At 39.0% G+C, this 27,842-nt stretch overlaps 1 long non-coding RNA gene across 3 annotated transcripts in view; it reads right to left on the bottom strand.

Annotated features, from left to right (window-relative positions):
* Window positions 1-2,210: 2,210 nt before the first annotated feature.
* The window catches only part of LOC140529792 (uncharacterized), an 87,291-nt gene continuing 61,659 nt past the window's right edge, over window positions 2,211-27,842 (bottom strand). For 2 of the 3 annotated variants that reach the window (XR_011975676.1, XR_011975674.1), the window contains exons 2-3: window positions 26,370-26,421; window positions 2,211-2,487 (exon numbers count right to left, since the gene is read on the bottom strand). This is a non-coding gene — a long non-coding RNA (uncharacterized lncRNA). Of the gene's footprint in view, window positions 2,488-26,369; window positions 26,422-27,209; window positions 27,283-27,842 lie in introns of those variants that run through there. The other variant, XR_011975675.1, reaches the window with a different exon arrangement.

The raw sequence follows: 27,842 nt of genomic DNA on the forward strand, positions 1-27,842 counted from the left end.
AAATGGGTTCAGTTTTTTTTTCAGCTACATCTGACTCTTCATGACCCCATTTGAGTTTTTCTGGCAAAGATACTGGAGCGGTTTGCCTTTTCCTTCTCCAGCTCACTCTACAGATGAGGAAACTGAGGCAAACATGGTTAAGTGACTTGCCCAGGGTCATATAGCTAATAAACATCTGAGGCCAGATTCAAACTCCAGGAAGATGAGATTTCTTGACTCCAGGCCTGGCACTCTACCCACTGTGCCACCTAGCTGCCTCCAGAAATGGGAAAGGGCACAGCAATTTGATCAAATCAATAATTACTGCCATAAGATATTGGAGCTTTTCAGATTTCGTTAACACGGTATTAATCTGCTATGAATGCCCATATTTCCTTCCTCCAAACAAACAGCATCCCCTTCCTTTCTCTATCAGTTTTCATGAGAATTTCTCTGATTTCTAGTAAGAAGATTTATAAAATCATCCCTAAACTGAGTCTAAAATGATATAAGCAAGTGAAGTCTCTATCCTAATGTAACCTACGACTCAGTGCCCCGAGCTCTGGATCAAAGCAGACTTGGTTCAGCCTTGGAACAATCTGGCTTCTGGCTTCATCATTCAACAGAAACTGCTCTCTCCTATTGCCAAGCTCTTAATTGCCAAATTTAATGGCCTTTTGCCAATCCTGTCCTTTTCGACCTCTCTGCACCACAGCCTATGGCACCCTTGATTTCTCTCTCCTCCTGATACACTACTCTATCAGAGTTCCTCTCCTAGCTGTCTGACCACAGTCTCCACTGATGGTTTCTTATCAGCTTGATCACTGGATGTCCTCATATTTTTTCTTTTTTTTTTCCTTCAATTCTGTCTTGGTGATCTCCCTAGCTCCCACTGAGAAGGGAAATGAGGTAAAAGTAGCAAGCATAAAGTGCTTACAATTTACCAGGAACTCTGCTAAGCACTTAACAGTTTAATCTCTTTTGATCCTCACAATAACGGTGGGATATGTGTTTATTTTCCCAGTTTTTGAAGGTGAGAAAATCGAGGCAGTCAAAAGTTAAGTAGCTTGCCTAGAGTCATACAACTCTGTCTGAGGTAGGATTTGAACTCAAGTCTTTCTGACACCAGGCCCGCTGCACCACCTAGAAACCAACTGGTTTAATTATCATCTCCATGATAAAAATTGTTGTTGTTGTTGTTGTTCAGTCATTATATATCTGACTCTTTGTGACCCCATTTGAGGTTTTCTTAGCAAAGATACTAAAGTGGTTTGTTATTTCCTCCTCCAGCTTATCTTAAGATGAAGAAACTGAGGCAAACAGGGTTAAGTGATTTGTCCAGGGTCACACAACTAGTAAGTATCTAACACCATATTTGAAATCATGAAACATCTTCTTGACTCCAGGTTTGGCATTCTATTTACTGCACCACCTACCTACCCTATAGTAATGATTTCCAAGTCTATATATCTGGTCCTACTTCCTCCCAGGAATTAAGCTCCAGTCCCACATCATCAACTACCTATCAGAAATCGGCATCTCAAATTCAGCATATCTAAAACATAAATAATTATTTCCCCACCACCCCCCCCCCGCAAAAAATATCTCTTTTGTGAACTTGCCTATACCATCAAGGACATGACCATCCTCCCAGTTGTCCATGCTGGCAACTTTGGCATCTTCATCCTGAATACCTGTCTTCCTTTAGTTCAAATGCCACCTTCTGCAGGAAAGATTTCCCAGTCCTCCCATTGTCTAATATCTTCCTTTGTAAATCTACCTTCTGTCTATTCTATATATACCTTGTAGGTACCATATGCCAACATACACACAGATACATACATCCATACATGTGTGCACACATATACATACATACAAATGTGTATGTATGTGTGTATATGTATGTTTGTTGACATGTGCATATATTATACTTATATAACATATGTATTATTTCCCTAATAGAATATAAGTTTCTTGAGAGCAGATGCCCTTCTTGTTTGGATTTTTTACATCCTCAACATGTAGTTCATTGCCTGGCACAAAGAAATTAATAAATGTTTTTTGATTGATTGAACACAAATAATGTATTTACACATCAAGTTTACCTAGTATTCATATTGCCTCATCTGTCAGTTAATGTCAAACAGCCAATGAGATGACTAGAAAGAGCATCTAGCTCAGAAGAGGGAAAAATTGTCCAACTATAGTTACGCTACTTCAATAGAGCCAAATTCCATTTTGAACAAAACTCTTTATTGTCTTAATAAATGATAAAATCACTCCTCATTATTTTTTCCACTTTCAAAATATTTGGGAGTAGTTATGTAATCACAGTTTGAGAACCCACTTCTAAGAGCTCCCCAATCTGGATAAGAGGTTGCATTCATCTGCTTCTTCTGTCTTCCATTCCATGTTACAATCCAGATCTATCTGAATCTCCAGAGACGTCTCTTCATCAGATTTAAAAGACAGGAGAAAGGAAGCCAGACTGGTTGCATATTGTTTAATCTGGTGAAATAAGAAATTCAAGTGATTATACATAAGCGACATCCTTTGAAGCAATTCTGTTGGAAGGTAAGAGAAGTCCTAAGGCCCCACCTGCCCCACCTACTAGCTATGTGACAATGGGTCATTTACTTAACCTCTTGGAGGTTCAATTTCTTCATCTTTAAAGTGGCAATAATCATACATTGTAGTATCTCACAAGACTGTTTTGAAAAAGCTTTGTAAACCTTAATGCATTACATAAATGTCAGCTATCATCATCATCATCCTTATTATTATACACTATTGGTTAAGTCATCACACCTCTCCAGGCTTCATTTCTCTCTATGGAAAATGAGGTAAGTGACCTCCCAGACAAGTGGTTAGGGTCATACTTGATGAAGGGCCTCGATTTTGATACCCTCTCTGCACCATCTCTAAGGTATCTTCCAATTCTAACATTCCACAATTCAGTAGCTTGATATGTGGGATATGATTCTTAAAATCCTCAGGATAGATTGAGGCCCCCCAGACAAAATGAGTGATAGGATGTGTCCATCCATCCAATAGGATATAATAAAAACATCCTGAATTTGTAGACCTAACAACTTGGTTCCTCTCTAGGTTGCACTACTTACTACCTGTACAGTCTTGGACAAATCATCCAATTTCTCTGAGTCTCTTGGGTTTAGGGCTATAATTTGTAAAACAGGAATAATATATGCCCTGACTACTTCACAGGTATCTGAGCATTAAATTTGATTGTTTATTTTAAGTGCTTTCTAAGCTTAAGGACAATATGAATATAAGCTATTATTAGTGTTATAGAATTAGATTCTAGGCAGCTAGATAGTATAGTAGATAGAGCTCCAGACCTAGAGTCAAGAAGACTTGAATTCACATCTGGCCTCACACATTTATTAATTGTGTGACCTGAGCAAGTTACTTAACCCTGTTGGCTTCAGTTTCCTCATCTGCAAAATGAGCTGGAGAATGAAATGGCAAACCAGTCCAAATGGTCAAATCAGTTATCTTGCCAAGAAAACCCCAAATGGGGTCACTAAGAGTCAAACACAACTGAGACAACTCAACAACAATGACAACAATATTATATTCTATCCACACAACTGTCTTAAAGAGAGGCAGCAGAGTGTGATGGGAAAAGTCATGGGAGAGGAGTCAAGAGAGACTTGGTTGCATGCCCTGAATTGACAGTTACTAGCTTTGTGATTAAAATGACCAAGTAACTTGACCTTATGTTAACTTTAGTTTCTGCATTATAGTAAAATGAAGGGACTGGATTAAATGATCTCTAAGATCCCTACCAGTTCCAGCTTTCTATTTACTTAATTAGATTTTTACAACCGGTCTTGTGATAACACTTAAGCTTATGGTGAGAGTCAAGCAAGAGCATGGATGTCAAAGATTATGGATGTAAAGAGCTTTGCCAAGCTCAAATCTATTCATGAGTATTTACTCATAATCAAAGTGTGCCTTTCATCTTTAGAACTTCTCCTTAAATAGACCAGGAAATAGATGAGGGGGAGGTGGGGGAGAACAATGTGACATTTACTATAAAAATGAAAGAAAATTGGGTGGGGAGAGAGAAGAGCCCACCTCACTATTGTTCCCCTTGATCATTCACACACACACACACACACACATACATATACACACCCCTTGTTCATGCCCCTTACCTCCACCCACACCTGTAAGCAAGTACTGTAACTGCACCCCCATTGAAAAGCAGAGAACAGCTCTAAGCTGAGAAGGGAAGAGGGGGAGGAGCTGTTACATGGGAGGTGGTGGTAATAGGGGTGGGGGAGAAACCATGCAAGCCTTCCAAATATAGAAGGAAAGATCCAGAAGGGGACACAGAGTGAAGGAGAAGTCATTCTGTTGTCGTTTGCAAGAGGCATAAAATAATTTGAATTGTTCTCTCTTCAAGTTCATCATGCCCCTTTCCATTATTATAAGTATTTTTGTTGACATGTAAAGCCTATAATAACGTGGCCCCAACCTATCTTTGTAGTTCTGTTCCAATTACTCCCCTCCATGAACACTACATTTCAACCAAGCTGGACTTATTGTTCCCTATATGTGACTCTCCATTTCCAATCCCCCTGCCTTAGCTACCCCTGCCTAGAATTCATTTTCTCTTCACCTCTACCTCTCACAATCACTAGTTTCTTTCAAGGTTCAGCTGAATTGCCACCTTCTCCATGAAGCGTTTTCTGACTTTCTCCCCTCCTCTGCCATCTATCCATCACCATTGCCATCACCATCATCATCATCATCATCCAATCACCACCACCATCATCATCATCATCATCATCATCATCATCATCATCATCATCATCCAATCACCACCTATCCTTTTCAATAGCCCTGATCCTCCTTTACTTCCACCATCTACCTTCTTACTTGCTAGAGAACAGAGATGGGAAGAAGTCATACAACACAGCACACAGTGCCTAGCCAACAGATCCTTGACATGTTGATAGAGTAGTGAACTGATAGACATAGTAAACATGTAATAAATATTTATTGGTTGATTGATTGATTATCCCTAAGAGCACCTCCCAAGTAGTCAGGATGATTGTATCTGAGTAGCAGAAAGTAAAACTGACCAGAAGCAGGAAGTAACACCCAGCTGTCTCATAGTTGCAGCTGAGCAGGAATAATGTTGTCCTGTTTGAGGTTTACATTTCCTCAAATAGGAAGGAGGCTTCTGGGGATGATGCATCAAAAGAATAGTGAGGTCAGAGCAAAAAATAAATTAATGACATATACTGAGCCCCTTCCACTAGATATAGACAAGCAGAAGCAAGAAACATCAGAAGCCAAGGGGAAATTTAAGGGTCTCGTTCTTCAGGCAAAGATTGGACTTCATAATACTGAAGATGTGACTCAGGGATTTCATGATCCTAAGAATATTATAAACAACCCCCCCAAATATCGGAAAATCCCAAAGACTAGCCTGACTTCCCAAGAGTACTTTACTATAGATAACATCTCATTTGACCCTCATAATTAATTGTTAGATGTTATTATTCTCACTTTATAGATGAGGAAATAGTCAGAAAGCTATAGTACACATATATATACTATGTAATATAGTATACAGAGTATAGTATTATATTTTACCATGTAGGCTATATATACTGTATTACAATATATGATAACACACAACATATATATTATACTCTACATTATCATATGCTATATAATATACTACATGTTATGCTGCTATATTATATATTATAGCATAGTATATTATATAAAGCACCATGATACATACGTATATATATCTCCTATTTATTTACAATATAAATATGGTACATGCAACAAATGTAATTTAGTGGTGAACTGATAGACACAGCAGGTATGTGATAAATGCTTTTTGGTTGATTAGTTGATTGTTTCCAAGGATACCTCCCAAGTAGTGAGAACCACTGAGTCTGAAAAACAAAAAATGAAAGGAACTAGAAACAGAAAGCCACATCCAGCTATCTCCTGATTATAGCTGAACAAGAATATGCTGACCTGCTTGAGATCTACAGTCCCTCGGACATATATAGCATGTGTGTATTGTGTTTAGTATGTATGTATGTCTATATTATATGTAGTATATACAGCATTGCTATATATCATAGTATGTATGTAGTATATACTATGAACTATGCAATATATTATGTAGTATACTATATGCTATACGTGTGGTCTATACTATGAGCTATATAATATAACGTTTAATAATATACTACATAGTGTAGCATATATAATAAAAAACTCTATATAGCACAGACTATACCACAAAGTATATTATTATATAGTGTATGTGCTATATATACCATAATGTGTAGTGTATATACTATAGTGTGTAGTATATATGGTTTGTATTGTGTGTTTGGGTGTATAGTATATACTACAATTACTATTATAATTACATATAATACTGTAGTATAGTATATACTATAATTCTATGACTCCGTTTCATTTCCCCATCTGTAAAATGGAAATAGCACTTAATTTAGACTGTGTGTGTGTGTGTGTGTGTGTGTGTATTATACAGACACACATATAGTGTAGAATCTAGTATATAATTAGAGCTGGAAATGACTTGAAGAGTCAAGTTCAACACCCTCATTTTTCAGATAAGGAAACTGAGATTCAGAAAAATGAAATGAATTGCTCAAGGATATAGAGCTAATTGATGGCTAGTGGTGGAGCTATATCATATAAATATATCTGTATATTGTATATACTATATGTGTGCATTATGTATATAGTACATACTATACATAGGATATACATATATGTATGTGTGTGCCTATGTGTATATATTTGTGCACTCTACATGTGTATATGTATGTGTGTATCTCTCCAAATATAGATAGATAGATAGATAGATAGATAGATAGATAGATAGATAGATAGATAGGTAGATAGATAGATGTGTGTGTGTGTGTGTGTGTGTGTGTGTGTGTGTGTGTGTGTGTAAAAATTTGGTCTCCTGATTCTCGGTCCCAAGTTGCTTCCATGCTCCCATACTGACTTTCAAGCTCCATTCCACAGCATATGTTCTCTACTCTTCTGTCACGTTTCCCTACCCCCAAGTCTCAGTTTAAAAGGTGAGAAACCTAGTCCCTCTAAGGGAAATACCAAGAGGAGGAGGGGGTGGAGGAATCGCCACATATACTCACACACCCAGTGCCTTTCATCTTGGCTTCTCTTTCCACTACACTTAAGTAAACCTCCTTCTCTCATAGTCCTCCAACAGCACAAGCAGTAGGGGCAAGGCTAAGAGTTCTATTCAGAATTCACACTTACAAGAGTTAGTTATTTAAAGAAACTGGTTTTTAACCAACCCTTTCTTTGCTTTCAAAACCTCAGAGAACTCAGACCTCTAAAAATAATTACACTAATTTCACTAGAATCATAAAAGAATTCAAATCTCCAACCATTTTTCAATGTAGGAAGAGGAATCACTGAAACCTCTGGCCAGCTACCATGGCAGAAGCTGGATGATCACTTGTCAGGGGTGCACTATGGGGATATTCTTGTCCAGATATAAGTTAAATTAGATGATCTTTGAGTTCCCTTCCAGTTCCGAGAGTCTACGAATCAATTGTTTTGAGTAATTTCACTATTTAAGGCAGGTATAACTAGTTTGAATAAATGAAGGCCTGAACTAGCTAAAATTTCAAAAGAAAATCTATGCCATTACTTTTAAGTACATGACATAACAAACTAAAGAAAAATCCAATTTTGTTGAATTGAGGTGTGCCAGGTTGATCCAATTAATAGATTAGAACCACTTGTAATCAACACATTAATAATTACAATAATGACTAAAATTTCTTTAGCACTTCGGTTACAATGAAGTTTATATACTTTTTTTCATTTAGACCACGTAACACCCCTGTGAACTAGGTTCTAGTAGCGTTATTATCCTTATCATATACACTAAAGATAAAGAAGACTGAGGAATGAGCTTAAGTGACTCTCCTGTGATCATATACCTCACTTGTATGCAGATAATGCTATTAATAAACTTCAAAATCTTATTTTCTGAAGTAGGTTAAACTTTCACTCTCCATCTTATTTATAGAATCCTTTTGTTTAATGAGATAATAGGCAGATGGGCTTTGCAGAATCCCATTTCTGCAGCCATTCAGTCCAATCAAGATCCCTTAAGGAATCATCATTATGTTGGTCATCTAACCTGTCCTCAGAGAGCCCCAGGGAAGGAAAGCCCATTAATTACCTCCAGAAGTAACCCCTTCCTTTCTGGTTAGTGCTCATCACTTCTCACAGCCTTCCCATCTTGGTTTCTGTGCTAACTTTCTTTAAGACCCAATTCAAGTTCCACCTTCTACCTGTTGCCTTTCTCAATTCCTTCCAACTCCAGCATACTCCTTCCCCAAACTACCTTGTATCCATTTTGTATATATCAAGTATATATTTACATACATACATCACAGGACCATAGATTTAGACCCAGGAGGTCATTGAGTCCAACCTCATTTTACATACAAGTAAACTGAGGCTGAGAGTGCCACAGGCAAGAGTCTTCATGACTCTAAATCCAGTACTCTAGCCATTACACCACCTAACTCCCTCAAAGTATTCCATGTGTCAGAAGTAAAACTGTCTCCTCCATTAGAACATAAGCTCTTGAAGGTCAGGGACTACTTAATTTTTGTATTTGAATTCCCAGTGTTTTGTATCACAGTAGACATAATAAATGTCTACTGACTGATCTGTTTATAATATCCAGCCATTGGTTCTCATTCTTTCCTTTGGGACCAAATAAAATAAAACATGAAATCAAGCAAAATGTAAAGTCCTTCTTCCACATCCTATCCCTTCAGATATTTGAACATAACTATTATATCTCCCCTGAGATTTCTCCAGGGCAAACATCTCTAATTCCCTTCATTGATCTTCAGACCCCCATCTGACGTTGGGCAAGTCAATTCAACTCCCAGGGTCTTAGTTTCCTTATTAATATAATGAGGGATTGGACTAGATGCATTTAGGATCCTTTTCTAACTCAAAACGTATATTATGTTCCCAGCCATAAAGGCTTCCATATTATTCCTCCACCTCTCTTACTTGATTTTCAAAATCCTTTTTGAGCTCTTCCATGGCCTAAGACCATTGAATATTTATTTTGGATGTTTGGGATACAGAAGCCTTGACTTTTATGTCTTTCCCTGATGGTAAACATTGTTCTTCCTCATCTGAAAGGATGGGAGGAGATATCTGTTCACCAAGAAAGTAACCTTCTATAGTCTTATTTTTTTCCCTTTTGGGGGCATTTTCCCAACCAGTTACTTGACTTTTGGGTCCTTTGTCAAGAGTAGGGTATACTCTGGGAATCTGTAAAATCTCAGTTCCTCCAAGGTGGCACAATCAAGTGTGTACACTGGTCTGGGAACAGGCAGAGATTTTTGTGCTCAGAATCTTAGCAGAGTTTCCTCTCCACAGCCACCTGGCCTCCAGTTCTGCCACGCCAGCACTGGGGGCTAAGATTCAGATAAGCTGCATGGGCAGGGCCACCATTCAGTGTGAGATAAAGATCAGCTGCCCCAGGGTCTCTACACAGGACTGAGGTAAGAATGGGCTGCTCAGTGCCCCAGAGTTTTTACAATCCAACAATGGATGTGGGCTGCTGTAGGGACTGCTGTGGGAATTGCTGCCACCTGCCTGATGTGGCCTCTGCAGCTGCTGCCTAAGGCCAGAGCTATGGGAAGGCCCTTCTCCCTTCCCAGCCAGCTGAAAAATCCCTGTCATTGACCTTTGGTGCCTGTGGATTGAGGGATCTACCAACCACTGCTACTTTGACTGGGGATTCGCTGCTACTGTGACTGGAGATTCCACCCCTCAGGTGTCCTCCTCCCAGAGCCATGCCACATGGCTAAGGCTGGGCTGGGCTCTGCTCCATGTATGGTACAACAGACATTTCCCATGGGCCTTTCAGGTCACCCTGGGCTGGAAATCTCCTCCACTCTGTTGTTCTCCACTTCTGCTGCTCCAAAATTTGTTGACAGTCCCTCTCTACAAGTATTTTATGGGCTGTGTGGGGAGAACCAGCATATGTGTGTCTTTCTGCTCCGCCATCTTGGTTCCACCCCCAGAGGCTTCCATATTATTACAACCAGATGCAACAGAAGAAATACAAGACTTGCTGAAAGGCCTGCTTGAGTCAGTCCCCTGATAGTTAAAGTGCTGAGTCTTTATTTAATTAAGCTCCTAACATGGGCCGGGCACTGTGCTGAGTATTGGAGATGCAAACACAGGCAAATGACAATCCTTGCCTTCAAGGAGTTTACATCCTAATGGACAAAAACATGGCACAAAAGGAAACTGAAAAGCCAGATTTGGAGATGGTGAGGAAAGAATAGGGACCCATGCAAGGGGATGGTACTGAAGTCCAGAAAGTCATAAGTAAAACCAGGAGAATAAAGGTTAGCAGGTTGGGATCCTCCATAAAGAAAAGGAAGGCCTCAGGAGGAAGCCAACAATGGGAGAAGGACACCAGCATGATGAACAGATGTTCCTGGATGAGAAGGTTACAGGGAAGGATGAATGTTCCAGGATGAAAAGGCCACAGGCACTGAGGGAAATCACAGGGCAAAACAGTGGCTGACGCCTAATGGCAAAGTGTAAAATGTCAGAAGTAGAGCCAGGAAGGGAATAATACTTTTAGGTCCAATATTGGAGTTAAATCTAACATTCAAAAGTTAACCAAGTATTTACTAATCTATAGCAAAAATACGATAGTTTTTATTGATATGGTGCTTCAAGGTTTACAAAGAGTTTTACATACATTGTCATATTTAATCCTTATAATCCTGTGAAGAAGGAGCTTTTATCATGCTCACTTATTGCCCAGGGTCACCCAGCTGATAAGTGCCTAAGACAGGCTTTGAACTTGTCTTCCTGACTCTAACTCCTACACTCTATATACTTACTTGGTTACCAAGATGGTCAACAAGGAAAAGTCACTCAACTGTACTAGGGGAGTCCCCCTTCATCTCTACACTGAAACATGTCTGGTCAGTGGGGCAGAGTATGATGACCCCCATACAGCCTTGAGATACCAGCCAAGTCAGGAGAGCCCCAACTCCTTGTGGGGCTTTTTTATGCCTTTAAGTGACCAGGAAGTCACGTAACTGCCAGATCTAAGCCAATCTAATCTTGAGAAACATTTCAATTCCATTTAAGAAGAAAATGGTCTAACTTGTATGGGGCAGAGTCCTGGTCTATTCCCAGGGTCAAGGGACTCCAGCAGCTAATATTATTGCTACCATCCTAAATGAGCCACCAAGAAGGAATCCAGCTTCCATGTGTGGGCTTTATTATTTATTCCCAATAAACTTTCAATCTGTGGGGTTCATTTAACTACAGGTTCAGTTAATAAGATTAGTTACTTGCATCATAAGACATGGGAGAGAAAGGAGATTGAAGGACAACCCCTCATTTTATAGATAAGGAAACTGAGGCCCAGGAAAGTAAAATGACTTGCCCAAGGTAGTGTAGGCAGTAAGCATCACACTAGATTTAAATGCCTCAGGTTCATTACTATAACACTATGTGGCACTAAAGGAAAAGGAGCAAAGAGTGGTAATTGAACCCAGTTAAGAGGAAGATTTTGGGAACATAGCGATCTGACCTTTTCTTGTTATGTGTCCAGGACAGGATGGCACTCCCCATTACACACAAGTCCTCAGGGACAAGTATTTCTTCACAAATATCACCACCAAGATAACTGGCAGCCACCTGCCTCTTTGTTCACTGTTCCAGGGACAAGAATGAAATCTGCAACCGACTGCGAACCTCCAGCAGCATACCATGACAGTCTCACTAAGTCAGGGTCAAGGGGAACATCATTAAAGACAGCTGGAATGAACATGAATGCAGATACTGCCAAGAGCATACCTGTATAGAAAGGGAAACTGATCAGTCCTGGGACCTGAGCATGCTGCCTTCTTTGAACACCAAAGAGCAGACCACAGAATGTCTCTTAACCTTATTGCCAATAACTCAAGAAGAAAAAATCCCCCTAACACATGCAACAAAGCTACTCAGACCAAAGTGTGACAAGAAATGTAATGTGAACAGGTAGTTCTCTGCTTTCAGTGACTCTGAAATCCATTAACATGCTTGTTTACACAATCACAGACCCACCTGTTTGCCAATGCCTTTCAACTGGTGTTTCAGAATAGTTAACTTGTACAGTATGTTCCTTCTTTTGACAGCAACAATGTGGAAAGCTTATACCAGTCAGAGCCAACAGAGAGGGATATCTGGCATTAAATCGTAAAAAGAAAGGAGAACTAAAGTGGAGTGTCTGGCACTTTGTATCAGAGCAAAGAATTTAGAGGGTGTTGAATTTAAAAGGCACTGGCAATCCCTTCAACAGCATGGGAATAGCAGGGCCAATTATTCTTGATAATTAATTAACAAGAATGATTAGCTGAAATGGGAAGCTGCCAGATGATGGGTTAGGCTAGAGAAGAGTACCTCCCCCAACCCACTCCACCGTATTCTTATGCAGAAAACTTCCCAAGAATGGCCTCATTCCTATATCCCAGAATCTCTCTCTTCTCACCACCTTCCTACTCCAAGTCACCTCAAGTGAGAGCTCACTTTGAATCACTCACCCTTGGAACAAAAAATGCAACTATAAGGAATATAGAATTACAGTCCTCTATCCTTTGCTTCTGTTCCCTTAGTCTGGACACATAACATTTCCACTGGTGGAAAAGGATAAATGGTGCAAAGAAGTCTTCTGTGAGATTCCCAAACCACAAATGGACCTTTGCAGAAATAAGAAGTACTGTCTGCTAGTGGTTGTGTAGGGATCAAAAAATCTTGGAGAATGAGAAAAAAGAACTTTAGGAGCAGGCAATGGAAAATCTCATTTTCAAAGGAAAGGGGAGGAGATTGATAAAGTATGCAAATCTTGGTCCAGTAAACTTGAAATCAAATCCTAAAAAAATTCTAGAACACATTATAAAAGGGATAGTTGATGAGCACTTTTAAAAAGCAAGTAGTGGTCATTATGTGCCAGAATGACTTTGTTAAAGACAGGACATGTCAGTGCAACCTTATTTCCTTCTTTAACAGGGTTACTAGTGTGGGAGAATATGGGGATGTATAGACATTAAAATAGCCCTAGGTTTCATCAAACATTTGACTAGTTTCATCAGACATTTGACTAGTTTTCATCAAAATGGAAAGATGTAGGCCAGATGATAACGTAATTATTTGAATTAAAGATTGGATCCAAATGAATGATGGATCCTAAGAGGACCCAAAGAGAGTCAGTCATACTGAACAAATTTTAGCTTCAAGAGAGCTCTCCAGTGGAAAGGCTAAGAAATCTGTCCTGGGTCCTAAATCATTCCACATTTTAATTAGTGATTGATTAATTTACCCACCCAAGAGCCCTCTGACATAGCTACTGTCATTATCCCTACTTTATAGATGAGAAAATACAGCTTTAATGAAGTGAAATAGGTATTTTTCTAGTAAAGCATCTAAATTAGGATTTTAATACGTATTCTTCTGAGGCCAAGCCCATTATGGTGAATGACAGAGGCAGGATCCAAAAAGATCTCAGACTGATAGAATAACAGGTCACATGTGATAAGGTGATGATGATGAGAGCATTTTATACAATGCTTTGATTTAAGGTTTGTAAAGCACTATCTCATTTTAGCCTCACAACACTCCTGGGAAGTGGGTGCTATTATTATCCCCATTTTACAGCTGAGGCAGCTGAGGTAAATAGAGGTTAAGTGCTGATGCAATAAATCTTTTGTGGCATGTTGTCTGGGGAATAAAAGGGCACATCAAGTTGTCTTGGGCAAGAAGGTGCTGAACTTGGGGTTGGGTGACTGCTGACAACGGCTCTTCACTAAGTGTATGTGAATGTATACACCCTTTGTCTATGCTATACCTCATTTTCCTTATTCTAAAACACTTCAGCTCTCTAGCAGAGCACTATGTAATAACAGTTCCTCCATAAATGACTGGGAAATTGAGCTGAAATGATAGTAATTACTCTAGAAGAAAGCCCCATCATCCAGCCAGTGAAACCAACAAAATTACATAATGAAATGAAAACAAAACCCTAGAAATAACTCCACTAAAAAGAAGTCCTAATAAGACAGTTATAGATGCACTGAATAGAATCATAGATCTGAAGTCAGAAAGACCTGAGTTCAAATCTACCTCGAGACACTATCTGAGTATCCTTGGTCAAATCACTTCACCTCTGACTGCCTCAGTTTCCTTCATCTGCAAAATAGGGGTAACAGTTCCCACCTCCCAAGGTTGTTATGTGGTTCAAATGAAATTATGAAGTGCTTTGCAAACATATATATGTCTATATGTGTCTGTGCATGTATATATTTATATGCGTACATATAAATGTACGTATATTGAGGTACTTAGGAATGCTAGTTATAATTATTACTTGTGGGGATATCAGGAACATTGCTGAGGAATATTCTGCACCTTACAGGGAGATGAACTACATATAAATAAAATAATAAATATATATTTATAATAAATAAAAACTTTGAGATGTGTTACTATTATTATTGTTGCCGTAACTCTCTAATATTATGGCCAATAAGCAAGCATTTATTAAGTACCTACTTTGTGGCAGATACTGCACTAAGTGCTAAGGAGAAAAAGACAAAAATACAACACATGTAGCCTTCAAGGAATTTATATTCTGTTGGGAGAGACAAACAGGTGGATAAATAAAGGTATGTAGTTATAGATACATGATACGTGTGTGTATAAATAAAAACAGGCTTATGGTGCGATTAGAAACGGTAATGTAGCTATGGGTAGAAGAATTAGGTAAGCTTGGTTTGGTTTTCAAGTGAAAGTTTTTTTTTTAAAAAAAACCTCTCAGATTCTGAGGTTGAACCTGACCCATCAAGCTATGAATCCTTTCCACGCACAGGGTCAGATGCTGTCACGGTTCTCATGACATTGAAACCAGGGAAAAGAAAGTATAAAGAATAGAGGATCATCTATCCCCCTCCCAAGGGTCAGATGCAGAGAACAAACGCTTGCTGATCGAATAGGTCATTTCCATCTCTCTGGTTCTCACTAACCACTTAAGGAGAAAAATGTGAACTTTCATTAGTCATGGAAATGACTTTAGTTGTAACAAAGCCGGTAGCCTGGAGGCAGCTGAACCACAAAGGAACAAGTGGGTTTAAGCTCCTGAGGCTGACTTTTTTCATCTTAAAGATAAATAGCCCCTCAAATTCTCCGGCAGGTGAGTCAGGGATCATTAGAAATAAGTACAGCACCTAATGTGACATGAATTCAGTTCATCTCCAATAATAGCTAGCATTCGTATAGTGCTTTGAGAGTTTCAAATTGTTTTATAAATATAACCTTATTTGATCTTCCCAACAATCCTGGGAGAAAGGTACTATCATTATCCCCGTTTTACAGATGAGGAAACTGAGGCAGGTTAAGTGACTTAGCCACAGTTATTGTCTGAGGTAGACTTGGAATTTCAGGTCTTCCTGACTTCTGGTCCAAACAATCTGTTCACTGCCACCTAGACACCTAGGAAAACAATATCAAAGGCACTGGGCATCGGGGTGGAAGAACTACAATAAAGGAAAGCATTTATAGAGTCCTTTTTAAAAGTCTTTCCTCAAAAAAATTCTGTGAGGTACAAAATGTAGCTATGAATAAACCCATTTTATAAAAGAGGAAACAGATTTAGATAGGATGCATGCCCAGTTATTTGATTAAAAATCTAGTAATTATTCCTTTAAGTGCCAGGATGTGTACCTGGAGAATGCATAGCCTTATTTTTTAAGATTTGTACTATTTATTTAATTTAATATTATGCTATATTTTTATAATTTTTATATATTTTGTTCTTCACTTGAGCTTATGCCTTTTCTTATTTTCTCATCTTTTCCTCTTCCCCTATCTTTTCATTCCTTTCCTTTTTCTTTTCTTTCTTTCTTCTTGCCTTCCCTTCTTTTCTTCTTGCCTTCCCTTCTTGCTTCCTTCTTGCTTCCTTCTTGCTTGCCCAGCTTCACCTCTTTCCTTCTGTTTCCTTCATTCTTTCCCCTTTCTCCGGCACTAGTCATTTTGGTCATTGATTTCTTCTTTTCCTCTCCTTTTTTTTTTTCTCAGTGACTCAAAAAGTACTATCCAGGCTGCTACCCAGTACACAAGGACAAAAAGAAAGCATCCTCTGCCCCCGAGAGCTTACATTCTAGTGGGGGTGTGGAGCGTTTTGGGAGGAGGGTGGACAAGATAACTTACACGAAGCATTCTGATGGGCATAGTACAGTTACAGGATTATTAACAAAGGAGTGAGCTGGACAAAGTACTCTTAATATTTCAAGAAGGAGAAGGCACCGAGCTTGGGAAATCTATGAAGACTTAGTGTACAGGTACTGAACTTTGATGGAAAGCAGAGATAAGGAAAGTATGGGGGACAGCTAGCCCAAATGCTATGGTCCCTGTTTCTCTCCCCTCCTGTTCTTCCTCAGACAGACTCAGTTCTAGTTTGTCAATGTCCTTCCTAAAAGTGATGGCCAGAAATGTAGTTTTTGTCCACTCCTACAGAGCAAGAACAGAGTTCTTCCATCCTTCTCTGACACTCTAAAGGCATCAAAGCAGTCAGGGAGAGAGATGACAACAGCAGAGAGACAGAAAAGTCACTGACGGTGCCAACTCCCTATAGTTTTGCAGCAATCCATCTCAGAAAGGGAACAATTAAAGTCCCTACATATGGAAAAGACATTTTGCTACATGAATGCATTTATGCATGGATTCATAGGCTCCCATGAAAGGGATTTTGAAGGTCAGCTAGTCCAGTCCACTTACTTTACAGATTAGGAAACAGAGTCAAGAGAGATAAATTTAGTCAGTCACTATGCATTTGGTACTGATTATGTGCCCAGCCCTGGGGATATAAAAAAAAAGCAGAAACATAGTCCCTGTTCTCAGGGAGCAGACATTCTAATGAAGGAGAGAATATGATAATAACTATGCATATACAAGATATAGACAAGTAACTGTAAATGGAAGGTAATATGAGAGAAGGCATTAGCAAAGGAGGGCAAGGGTGAAGGAAGGGGAAGAGGGGAGTACTTGTGCCTTCATACTATCCCATGCTTCTCCAGCCACACTATGGGCCCACCCAAACACAAAAAGGCCACAAGATGAGTCTGGAAATAGTTTGCTAAAACTGGTGGTTACCCCAGACACCTCCCACTACAGCTAATCCCTGTCCCAGTCATGCTTTGGTTCACCTCCTGGTCATCTCTCCAGTCTTATCATCTGCCCCCACCCTACCTCCCACTTTCCAGTTCTTGAACTATAATGAAATCTACTCTGTCATGATTCCTGGAAGTGTACATTCTATTCCCGTATGACTCAAATAACTATCCTTGTAACTTTTCAAGTTAAACCCCTCCAGAACCACGTATCTTATGCTGTTACTACTGTTCAAGTGTTTCAGAAGCATCTGACTTTCCATGACCCTATCTGGGATTTTCTTGGCGAAGATACTGGGGTGGTTTGCCATTTCCTCCTCCAGTTCATTTTATAGATGAGAAACTAAGGGGTAAGTGACTTGCCTAGGGTCACACAGCTAGTAAGTGTCGAGCCAGATTTGAACTCAGGAAGATAATAAGCTTATATGGTTGTTTTAATCAATCAAAAAGGAAACTACAGTATTCAGGTATTATGTTAAAGGATACCCAAAAAAGACAAAATTCAATTTGACACTTAAATTTTATTTACCTGTACATATGTACATATATATACGTATTCATATATAAATGTATATTTACATATATGTGTGTATATACATTCATATATAGATGTATATTTACATATGTGTGAATATACACCTATTTACTTTGAGAATAATAGATCCCCCTCAACAAAACTCCCACAAAAGGTACAGTATCAGTAGGAAGAGGGGACACAGGAAAAATATGTTTATAGAGGAGCAAACATCTTTTTCTTCTCATGTTATTCTCACTCTGATCCCCTGGGTACAACATCGCCAAAGAAGATATTATTCAGTCGGGCTCCCTGGCCTGTTCCTTTCCATATCTCATCTCCTGATGGCCATGCCTAAATCTCCCCAAGTGTTATACCTTCACTAATTGGACCCACTCCCTGCTAGGGGTGGTATTCTCCATTGTGCTTGTTATCCCACTACCAAATAACCAATGAAAATAAAGAAAGACAGCGGAATTTCCTTGCTCCTCTTAGAGATGCAGAACAATTCTTTCTTAAGGGATTAACTTCTTCTCTCTTGTAAGTGGCTCTCTTCTCAACTCACATGGCTCTTACTCCTCAAAGTGGTTCCTTATCTTGACAAACCCCAAGGGGGGCTGTGTCTTACAAAGGAAAGGTCAGCTGGAGATGAAGGGGCAGTCCATTCCCGGTATGAATGGCAGTTAGTACAAAGATATGGAAGTGGGAGGTGCGGTGTCTTGTGTAAGAAACAAACAAACCAAAACCAACTAGTTTGATATCAGAGTATGGAGAAGTAGTATGCAGTAAGGGTGGGAAAGTAGGTTGGGAGCCAAGTTCTGAAGGGCTTTGAAAGCTAAACAGTTGATTCTAGAGGCAATAGTGAATAGTGAATGAGACATACCTGCACAATAAGTAAATCATTTGGCAACTCTGTGAAGGATGGTTGGAGAGGGGAGACACTTGAGGTAAAGAGACCAATTTGGAAGCTACCGCAATAATGTAGGCAGGGAATGATCAAGATAGGAACTAGAGAGGTGGCCATGTGAGTAAAGATAAGAGAATGTCTATGAGAAATAACGTAGAGGTAAAACTGAGGAAAACTGATAACAGATTGAATATGTGACCTGAGGAAGAATAACGAGGCAAGGATCATGGCAAATTTGCAAACCTAGGTGACTAAAGAAACTATGGTGTCTGACAGAAATGGGGTTATTAGAAGCTGGTATCATGCAACAAGGATAGCAAAGCCTCTCTTCAACAGAAAGGAAGCTCACCACATTCTGAGAAACAGGAAGTTGTTCTATAAAGACACTGTGGTGTTCACACTTTTTTGTTGAACTCAAAAAGTGGACTTTCCACTGAAGTGACAGAAAATGAACTCTCAGGGTCAAAACCTTTGGGAATGTCTCAATCATTTAGGAATTATTCTTTAAACGGTACTAGATTGTTCATACAGTTGACCCACTAGTTCCACTACTGAGTCTTTATCTCCAAAGGGGTCAAAGACAGAAATGTCCAATGTAAAATGTATAACAAAACATTCATTGAAGCACTTTTGTGGTAGCAAGTAGATAGAAACAATAGTGCGTGCCCACTGATGGGGAAATAGCATGTGAATGTGATAGACTATCACATAAATAAAGTTCAACAAAAAGTGATAAATATGAAGAAATCAGAGAAACACAGAAAGATCTGTGTGAATTAATGAGAGTAAAATAGGTTTAATGAGGAAAAAAACATATGCACGACGACCAAAGCAATACAAATCAAGAGATGACAAAAAAGGAAATTCACCTTTTTTCATGTGGCAAATTCAAAATTGAATTGAAAAATGGTCCTGGTGAACATACAATGAAACATGTCTTCTACTCATTACGCAGAGAAATGGGGAAGGACAGGAGTTCTGCAAGTCCAAAACAGACCTCATTTTCTTTCCCACCAAACCCACCCCATCCTTCCCAACTTAATTATTTCTACTGAGGGTACCTTTCTTTCTTGCAATCATGCAGATTCCCAGTTTTGGAACCAAACTCAGTTCCATGATATCCTTCTCTCTATTCATATGGCCACTAGCTTAGTTCACTCTTTTATCACGGTTGGCCTGGACTACAGCAACGGCTCCCTAATAATTGGTCTCCCTGCCTCAAATCTTTCTTCTCTCCATTATATCCTCCACATTGGTATCAAAGTGATCTTCCTAAAGCAAATGTGTCACCATGTCCCTCCCCTGCTTAATAAAATCAAATGTGATTCCAAGCAACTCACTTCACCATTTTGACCCTCGATTTTCTCATCTATAAAATGGGAATTATAACAGCACGTATCTCACCAGGGTATTATGAGGATCAAATAAAGAATACATGTAAAATGCTTGCAAACTTTAAAATGATATGTAAAGCTAGCAATTCTTGCTTTAGCCTGAACTGATTTTCATTGTTTTATGAAGTAAAGCTGCGCATAATCTTTCATCATTATTAACCATCATGATTTGTAAATAAGCTGTTGCAGTAATCTTTGCCCTCCTCGACTTCTACCTCTTTCAATTCAGCAAGGAGATTAAGCGATTGCTAGCGAAGAAGGTTCCTAGCCTCTTTCAGACTCTTTATTGTGGCCACTGTTTGAGATCAGCAAAACTTTTCTAGGAAGTGGTAAGTTGAGGTCAATGTTTTATTTTACCGTAGCTTTGAACAATTTTCCCAGATCTAAAACATCTTGCAAGTCAGATCAGTGCTATTGCAATGGCTCCTAGGGCCTTCTCTTCTTTATTGTCTTAATTTGGCATTTCCTTTGAACTTTGCCCTCACCAGATAGAGATCTGACTACACCCTAACAGCTACTTCAGAAATGACAACTATGTCTGCTATCAGTTGCATTGGATCTATTAAGAATGTCAATTTCATTTTTTAAAAAATATATTACTTGATTTGCCACATTCAACACCTTCTAACTCTTTTCTTGAGAACAATATTTATAGCTTCATTGCTTTACGGTTTTAGAAGTAAATGACTACTGTGTAGGGGTGGAGGAGGGCTATTATATCTGAAAATGACGATGATGTAAAAATGAAAAATAATTCAATAAGCCCTCCAAAAGTGTATTTCTAATGTACATGCACCAGAGCTCTGAAGACTCTATACATCTCTGGTCTCACTTATGACTTGACTCTCTTTTCCAACATAGCTTTTTCCATTCACCCATGGCCACTTTGATACTAAAATCACCAAGTATCAAAGTATGTGTTGGTTTTATCTACGCAATGTCCCTCACATCACTATGCACCATCATAGTCCAGTTCCTCACCACTTTCCAGGACTTCTGGAAAGAGATTATTAAGCCCCTCTACTATGTAATATACCTCCACTAGGAGAGATATAAAGAAAGAACTTGATTCCACCTTCTAAGAACTTATAATCTCATAAGGGATGTTTTGTATGCAGATAAAAATGTAATATTTAGCCAAATACGAGTACAATAATTGTTGTTCAGTATCAGACTCTTCATCATCCCATTTGGGATTTTCTCTGCAGAGATACTGGAGTGGTTTGCCATTTCCCTCTCAGGTTCATTTTACAGATGATGAGGCCAACAGGGTTAAATAACTTGCCCAGGGTCACACAGCTAATAAATGTCTGAAGTCAGATTTGAACTCTGGTCTACTTGACTCCAGGGCCAGCACTGTGCCACCTTGCTGCTGTGGTCAAATCCTCATCCAGGACTTAAGCAGTCATCCAATCTAATCCTTAGAAGAAAGATATCCCTACTGTAATATACCTTACAACGGTGGGCAGCAAATCCCTGCTTAAAGACTAGCAGGGTGGGGGAGTGGTAGAAGCCACCACCCTCTGTTCCCATTCCACTTTTGGACAGCTCTAAACTGTTGCCCTATTTTGCTTTTGATTTTTTTTTCCTAACATTGAGGCTCAATTTCTCCTTGCAACATTCACCCCCTCACTCCTGGTTCTCTGCTCTGGAGCCAAATGTAACTATCACCCCTCCACAGGTCAGCCCTCCAAAATACTTGAAGAAAGCAATCATGTCCTTCCTGAATCTTCTCTCCTCCAGGCTAAAAAGATCTAACCCCTTTGACTGAGCCTTCTATGATGTGAACTTAAAGCCCTTCAACGAACCTAGTGACCTCCACCAAACCCTCTCTAGTTTGTCATCACGTTTCCTAAACTGGAGTACCCAGAACTGAACATGATATCCAAGGTGAGATATAAAGAGAGCAGAGTTCAGTGAAGCTATCACATTCTTATTCCTGGAAGTTATACCAGTCTTAATGAAACCCAATATTACTGTAGCTTTTCTGGTTACCAAACCATGCTGGTAAGTAATATTAAGCTTGTCTTCCAGTAAAACTCCTCATATTTCTTCAGACAAACTGCTGTCTAAAAAGTGCCTTCCATATCTTATATTTCACATGTTAACACTGAATTATTAACAACTATTTTTTGAATTTGGTCATCCTACTACTTTTCAAGCCATTTAATTGAATTATTATTTGGTCCAGAGGTGTCAAACTCAAGGTCCTTCTATTGCAAAATTCCCCAGTAGAACCAGATTAAAATGTAATTGGGAAATGTTTAACTAAATAAAAAATACAATATAGCACAGACAATGTTAATCTGTAGTTTTCTAAGTAATATGTAGCATGCAGGGAACCTTTTCTACTTGAGTTTGACACCACTGATCTAGTCCATATCCCTCCATCTTCTTCCCAAGAATAATGTGAGATAGTTTATCAAAAACTTTGCTAGTATTTAGATAAATTACATCCTATCAAATAAGGGGTAGGAGTGGGGAGTAAGATTGTTCAGGCACAGTCAGCTCTCGAAAGAAGCAATACTGGCTTTTTTATAATCACCACTTCCCCTTCTAGATATTCAAAAACCATTTCTTTCATGATCTCTTCTAGAATTTTCCCAGGAATTCAAATCAAGTTCACTGGCCTCTAGTCTCCAGAATGTGTTCTCTTCCCTATTTGAAAGTCTTTAAGATTTGCCCTTCTCTCAATCTTGTGGCACTTCTCCTGTTTTCTGTGATTTTTCACAGACAGTGATTGAGTAATCACATCTGCTAGCTCTTTTACAACCCAAGAACGTGGTTCATCTGGGCCACTTGACTCGAATTCATTTGGCTTAACTAGGTTTTCTTCCTTACTTAGTATGAGTATCAACTCCTAGCTTCCTGTTTTTGTGTTGTCATTGCCAGTACAAAGCTTGTTCCTAGCAGAGAAAATAGAAGCAAAGTAAGCAATCAGCAGCTTTTGTCAATTGTGACTATCCCATCCACTCCAATCAATAGTTCTATCCCTTCTTTGGTCCTTTTTTCCCACTCAATATTGTGGCAGGTAGATAGATGGATGGATGGATGGATGGATGGATGGGTGGGTAGATGGATGAGTAGATAAACAAATGAATGAATAGATAGATTGATAGATAGATAGATATAGATATAGATAGATAGATAGCAAGAGAGAGAGAAAGAGAAAGAGACAGAGAGATGCCTTCATTATTTTGTTGTCCTTGGTTCTCTCACCAGCTTCGATTCATTTTGAGTTTTAGTAATTTTACTTTATTTTACTGGCCCTTTTTAATGCCATTCCAACCTGTTTGGAGGCTTCTAATGATAGAAAATCTAAGACTTCCGGAGGAAGCTCATTTCATTTTTAGAAAGCTCTAATTATTATTAAGATTTTTGTTTCCTTTTATCAAACCCAAGCTTGCTTCTTAGCAACTTTAACCCCTTGTTCCTAATTCCCTAATTCCTAGTTTCTGACTGCATTTTCTCTATCCCTCATGCCTAGAATTCTCTCCCTCCTCATCCGGCTTCCCTGACTTCCTTCAGGTACCAGCTAAAAGGTAATCTTCCAAAAGGAGCTATTTCTGATCCCACTTAATGCCTTACCTCTAAGATTATCTACAATTCATCCTGTCTCTGTCTTGTTTGAACATAGCTGTTTGCATCTTGTCTCCCTCATTAGTCTGTGAGCTCCTCGAGAGCATGGATTGTTTGTTGAGTTTTCTTTGTATGCCCAGCACTTCATAATGTGACTGGTACATAGTAGATGCTTAATTATACTTGTTGACTGAACTTCTTGCCTTTTGCCCTCTGGGGTAAGCAGAGAAAGTCTTAATTTGTTTTCTGCATGGGAGTCCTAAAAATCATGGAAGATTGCCATTACGACCTCCCCAATTTTCTCCTCCACTTCCTTCAGCTGGCTCTCATGTGACATGATCTCAAAACTCTTCACCATGCTATGTTCTCTCCTTTGACCACTCACTCTACTGCTTATCAGTATCCTTCCTAAAATGTTCCAATTCAACAAGCATTTTTGAACAATTGTTTGTAAAGCACACAACTCTAATGGTTAGAAAAATTGACACCTTTCAGAAAGTGAATGCTTACTAAGCATCTACTGAATTAAAAGTTGACCTCATTTGGAGAATATTGTCAAATTATTCAGAAAATTACTCTCCTTCTTCATCCTCTATATCATAGAAATTATCTTACTTAAACTCATCTTGTGTGTTTGTCCTTTGTTGCCAAAGAAGATCATGCCATCAGAGAAATAATGACATGACTTGCACTTGACTTTGTTTTGAGTGAGGGAGGGCTGTGCAGGTCACCAGCCTCACTTCTCCTCCATGGCCATCTGAATCCAGCTACCAGATATTCATCAGGATGACTGGAGATGACCCAGGATGAGGCAAATTGGGGTTAAGTGACTTGCCCAAGGTCACACAGCTAGTGAGTGTCAAGTGACTGAGGTGAGATTTGAATTCAGGTCCTCCTGACTCCTGGTATTCTATCCACTGCACCACCTAGCTGCCCCACACTCATCTTGAGAACTGTACAGTAAGATGATCACCCCCATGATATATTTCTTCTTGGATATATGCTAATACCAACTGCATTAACCCTTTATTCTTTCTCCCAAGACTGCAGTTTATTGCTCTATTAGCCACAAGTCATTTGTGTCTTTGGCATTCATTTAGAGAAGCTGTCAATTTGGAGGTGATGTTATTCCTTCTGCACAGCCTGTCAACCCATTGTTCACAGAATGTTCCACATTAAAAGCATCAATAATATTGAAATACAGTTATCAGAATTTTTTTTAAATTCACCAACCCCAAGTTAAGGACCTCTGGTAAGCATTCAAGTATGTTGAAATTTTTGATCCAGTGCTTTGTTGAGTTACAATTATTTGTAGCCCAAAAGCACATACAAGGGAGAGAAAAAACTAGGATTTCACAACCTCTATACCTGTATCTTTTGCATACAAGCACTCCATGAATGAAAACATCTCTAATTACTTGCTCTATTCTACAGAGAGAAGGGGGAATAGTGCAGGGCTTGGTTCTAGGAAGGCAGAGAAGAAAAATGAAATATCCTTCCGAGGAAACAAATTAAGTCAACAAGGCAGCAGCTCATCTCAGGAGACCCTATCATCAGAGCTCTTTTTTCCCTATAGAGTGAGAAAGGTTTGGCCATGGCTACATTTACCCATCAGAGTTGACATCTAAGGACCTGAGGAAGTTCTCTTGTAGTTCAAAATAGTTCACCTACCTTATCAGTGAGGCCTGAGCTTCCTTTAACAGAAAAAAAAAGGTTTTTCATCTTGAAATTAGGTACAGTGAGTTTTGATGGAGATTGAGAGGAAAGAAAAGAGACAAAAGGGGAAGAGGGAAAGGACAATCAAAGAAAAAGAAAGCTGAGGGCCAGAGTGTGCTGGAGCCAACTCCTACTTGTTCAAAAGAGACTATTGCTAAATTCTCAGTGTGGAGATTTACTCATTAGAAATCAGCAAATGTTACAAATCAGGGCTTGAATTATTGTTTATTGATTGCCCCAATCTAAGAAAGTGATGGAGAAAATGTTAATAATTCAAATTCAACTTAAAAGTATGTTGGGTGTACAATTTTTTTGGAGAGTCACTTTTTAAACATTTCCTAGCACAATCCTGATTGAAGGGCTACCTCTTGCTGAATCATATATTACATTTCCTTCTTCTTTCTGCTGTAGCCTGAAGATAGGACCACGGAAAGCACAAGGACTGTCCTGGTGCTATTTCTACCAGGTTTATATCTCAAAAAGAGCAAACAAAGAACCAAAGGACCTACAGGGACAAAAAAATTTATAACAACTCTTTTCATGGTATCAAAGAATTGGAAACTAGAGTGGGCAGGGTACCCATCAACTGAGGAAAGACTGAATAAGCTCTGGTAAATGAATAGGATGGAATATTATTGGGCTATAAAAAATGATAAAGAGAACAGTTTCAGACAAATCTGGGAAGACTCGTATAAACTGATGCAAAGTGAATTGAGCAGAACCAGGAAAATAATTTATGCATTAATAGCAAAATTGTAAAGACAAATAACTTTGAAAGACTTAGGAATTCCTGTCAACACAATGACCAGTCCCGATTCCAGAGGACTCGTGATGAAATCTGCTATCCCTCTCCAGACAGAGAGGTGATAGATTCAGAATACATTTTGACAGAATTGTTTTTAGACATGGCTAATCTCCAAATATGCAATGTTTTATTTGATTGTACATATCTGTAATGGGAGTCAACGAACACAGGTTCAAATCATGGCTAAGCGACTTATTACCTCTGTAACCTCAGGAAAGTCATTTCATCTTTTGGGGTCTCTTTTTCCTTATCTGTAAAAAATAAAAAATGAAAATGTCACATGGATGATCTCTAAAGTCCTTACAACTATAAAGACTTATAGTTGTAACTAGTTGTAACTATATTTATTATCCTTTTATTCTAAGATTATCTAACATAGGACTGAGACACTACCTGATAGCTAAATTAAGGGCATATCCTGCCCCTCCAGAGAACGGGGTATGTCCTCTCTCCAGTGATCATGATAATAAGAAGACAAATCATCTATACATCTTCAAGTTTTGTAAAATGCTTCATCCATATTGTCTCATTTGAACCTCTCAACAACCTTGCGGAGTAGATACTATTATTATCCTTATTTTACAGGGGGAAACTGAGGCTGAGAACTTCTTTGCCCAGCATCACCCAGTTAATAAGCATTTGAGGAGGTATTTCAACTATTATCCAGAAGTATTCTTATCCCCTCCTCCCTTCCCACCCTCGCCATGTCCCTACGGGTCTCAGACAAAGCCTTTAGCTTAACTCAAGTGATTTGTCTCATTTTAGTTCCAGTGAACCAAATAAAAACCTACTGTTTTTAGCATTTTCTGGTCTGTCTGCTGCTTCTGTGCTTCTCTGAACTCTTGAAGTCCCAAAAGGCAGCTATAATAGCCTGAAATTACTATTAACAGAAAGATAAAAAGTCCTAGAACCATTCTAGTAAACAGAAAACTGGGCAAGCTCTACTATCCACCTCCAACACTTAGAAATGTGTGATTCTGGGTAAATTGTTTATCTTCCCTGAGCTGCAAGTCCTATATCTGTGAAATGTTCTCCTTACCTTTCAGAGGGTATAAGGAAGGCATTTTGCAAACCTTAAAGCTTTAGAGAGGTGGGAACTACTGATTAGTTTTTACATTCTTGCAATACCAATTATCCTCATGTACTGAGGTACTTTGCATTTTGCAAGCATAATTAAAAACAAAAGCCAAACCAACTTGATAACTGCCAGTCATTGTTCTGAGCCATACGGTAAGTCTTAGTTGGAAATGACTACTTGCATGCTGGAGTTCTCTTGTGTTTCCCAGACAAAAACTACCCACCCCAAATGCTGTGCAGCTACAGTTCCTTTGCTGATAATTTGCACAGATAAGCCTGTGGGTGTAGCAAAACAGAAAGAAAAGGAGCTTGCCTTGATGGGTGAAAAGTACAGCTCTACCAGGGCTGAGTGTATCTGGGGTTTTACATATTATTTTAATCTCAAAATGATGTTTAAGAGAAAACAAGAAAATTTCTACTCTAACACGATTTCAGCCCAGCTGGAGCGCTGAGATAAGAAATCAGAGAGCCAGGATGGTTTTTTTTTCTCTAGATGAATTTTAAGGTCATTTTTATGATGCTCTTTATATTTGGGCTCCTATAAAACCCTGCCTCAGTTCTAGCCCAGCCTCAGGAAAAAGTGAAGATTTGAAAA

The sequence above is a fragment of the Notamacropus eugenii genome, chromosome 2 (assembly GCF_028372415.1).
Source record: "Notamacropus eugenii isolate mMacEug1 chromosome 2, mMacEug1.pri_v2, whole genome shotgun sequence".
Classification (NCBI taxonomy): domain Eukaryota; kingdom Metazoa; phylum Chordata; class Mammalia; order Diprotodontia; family Macropodidae; genus Notamacropus; species Notamacropus eugenii.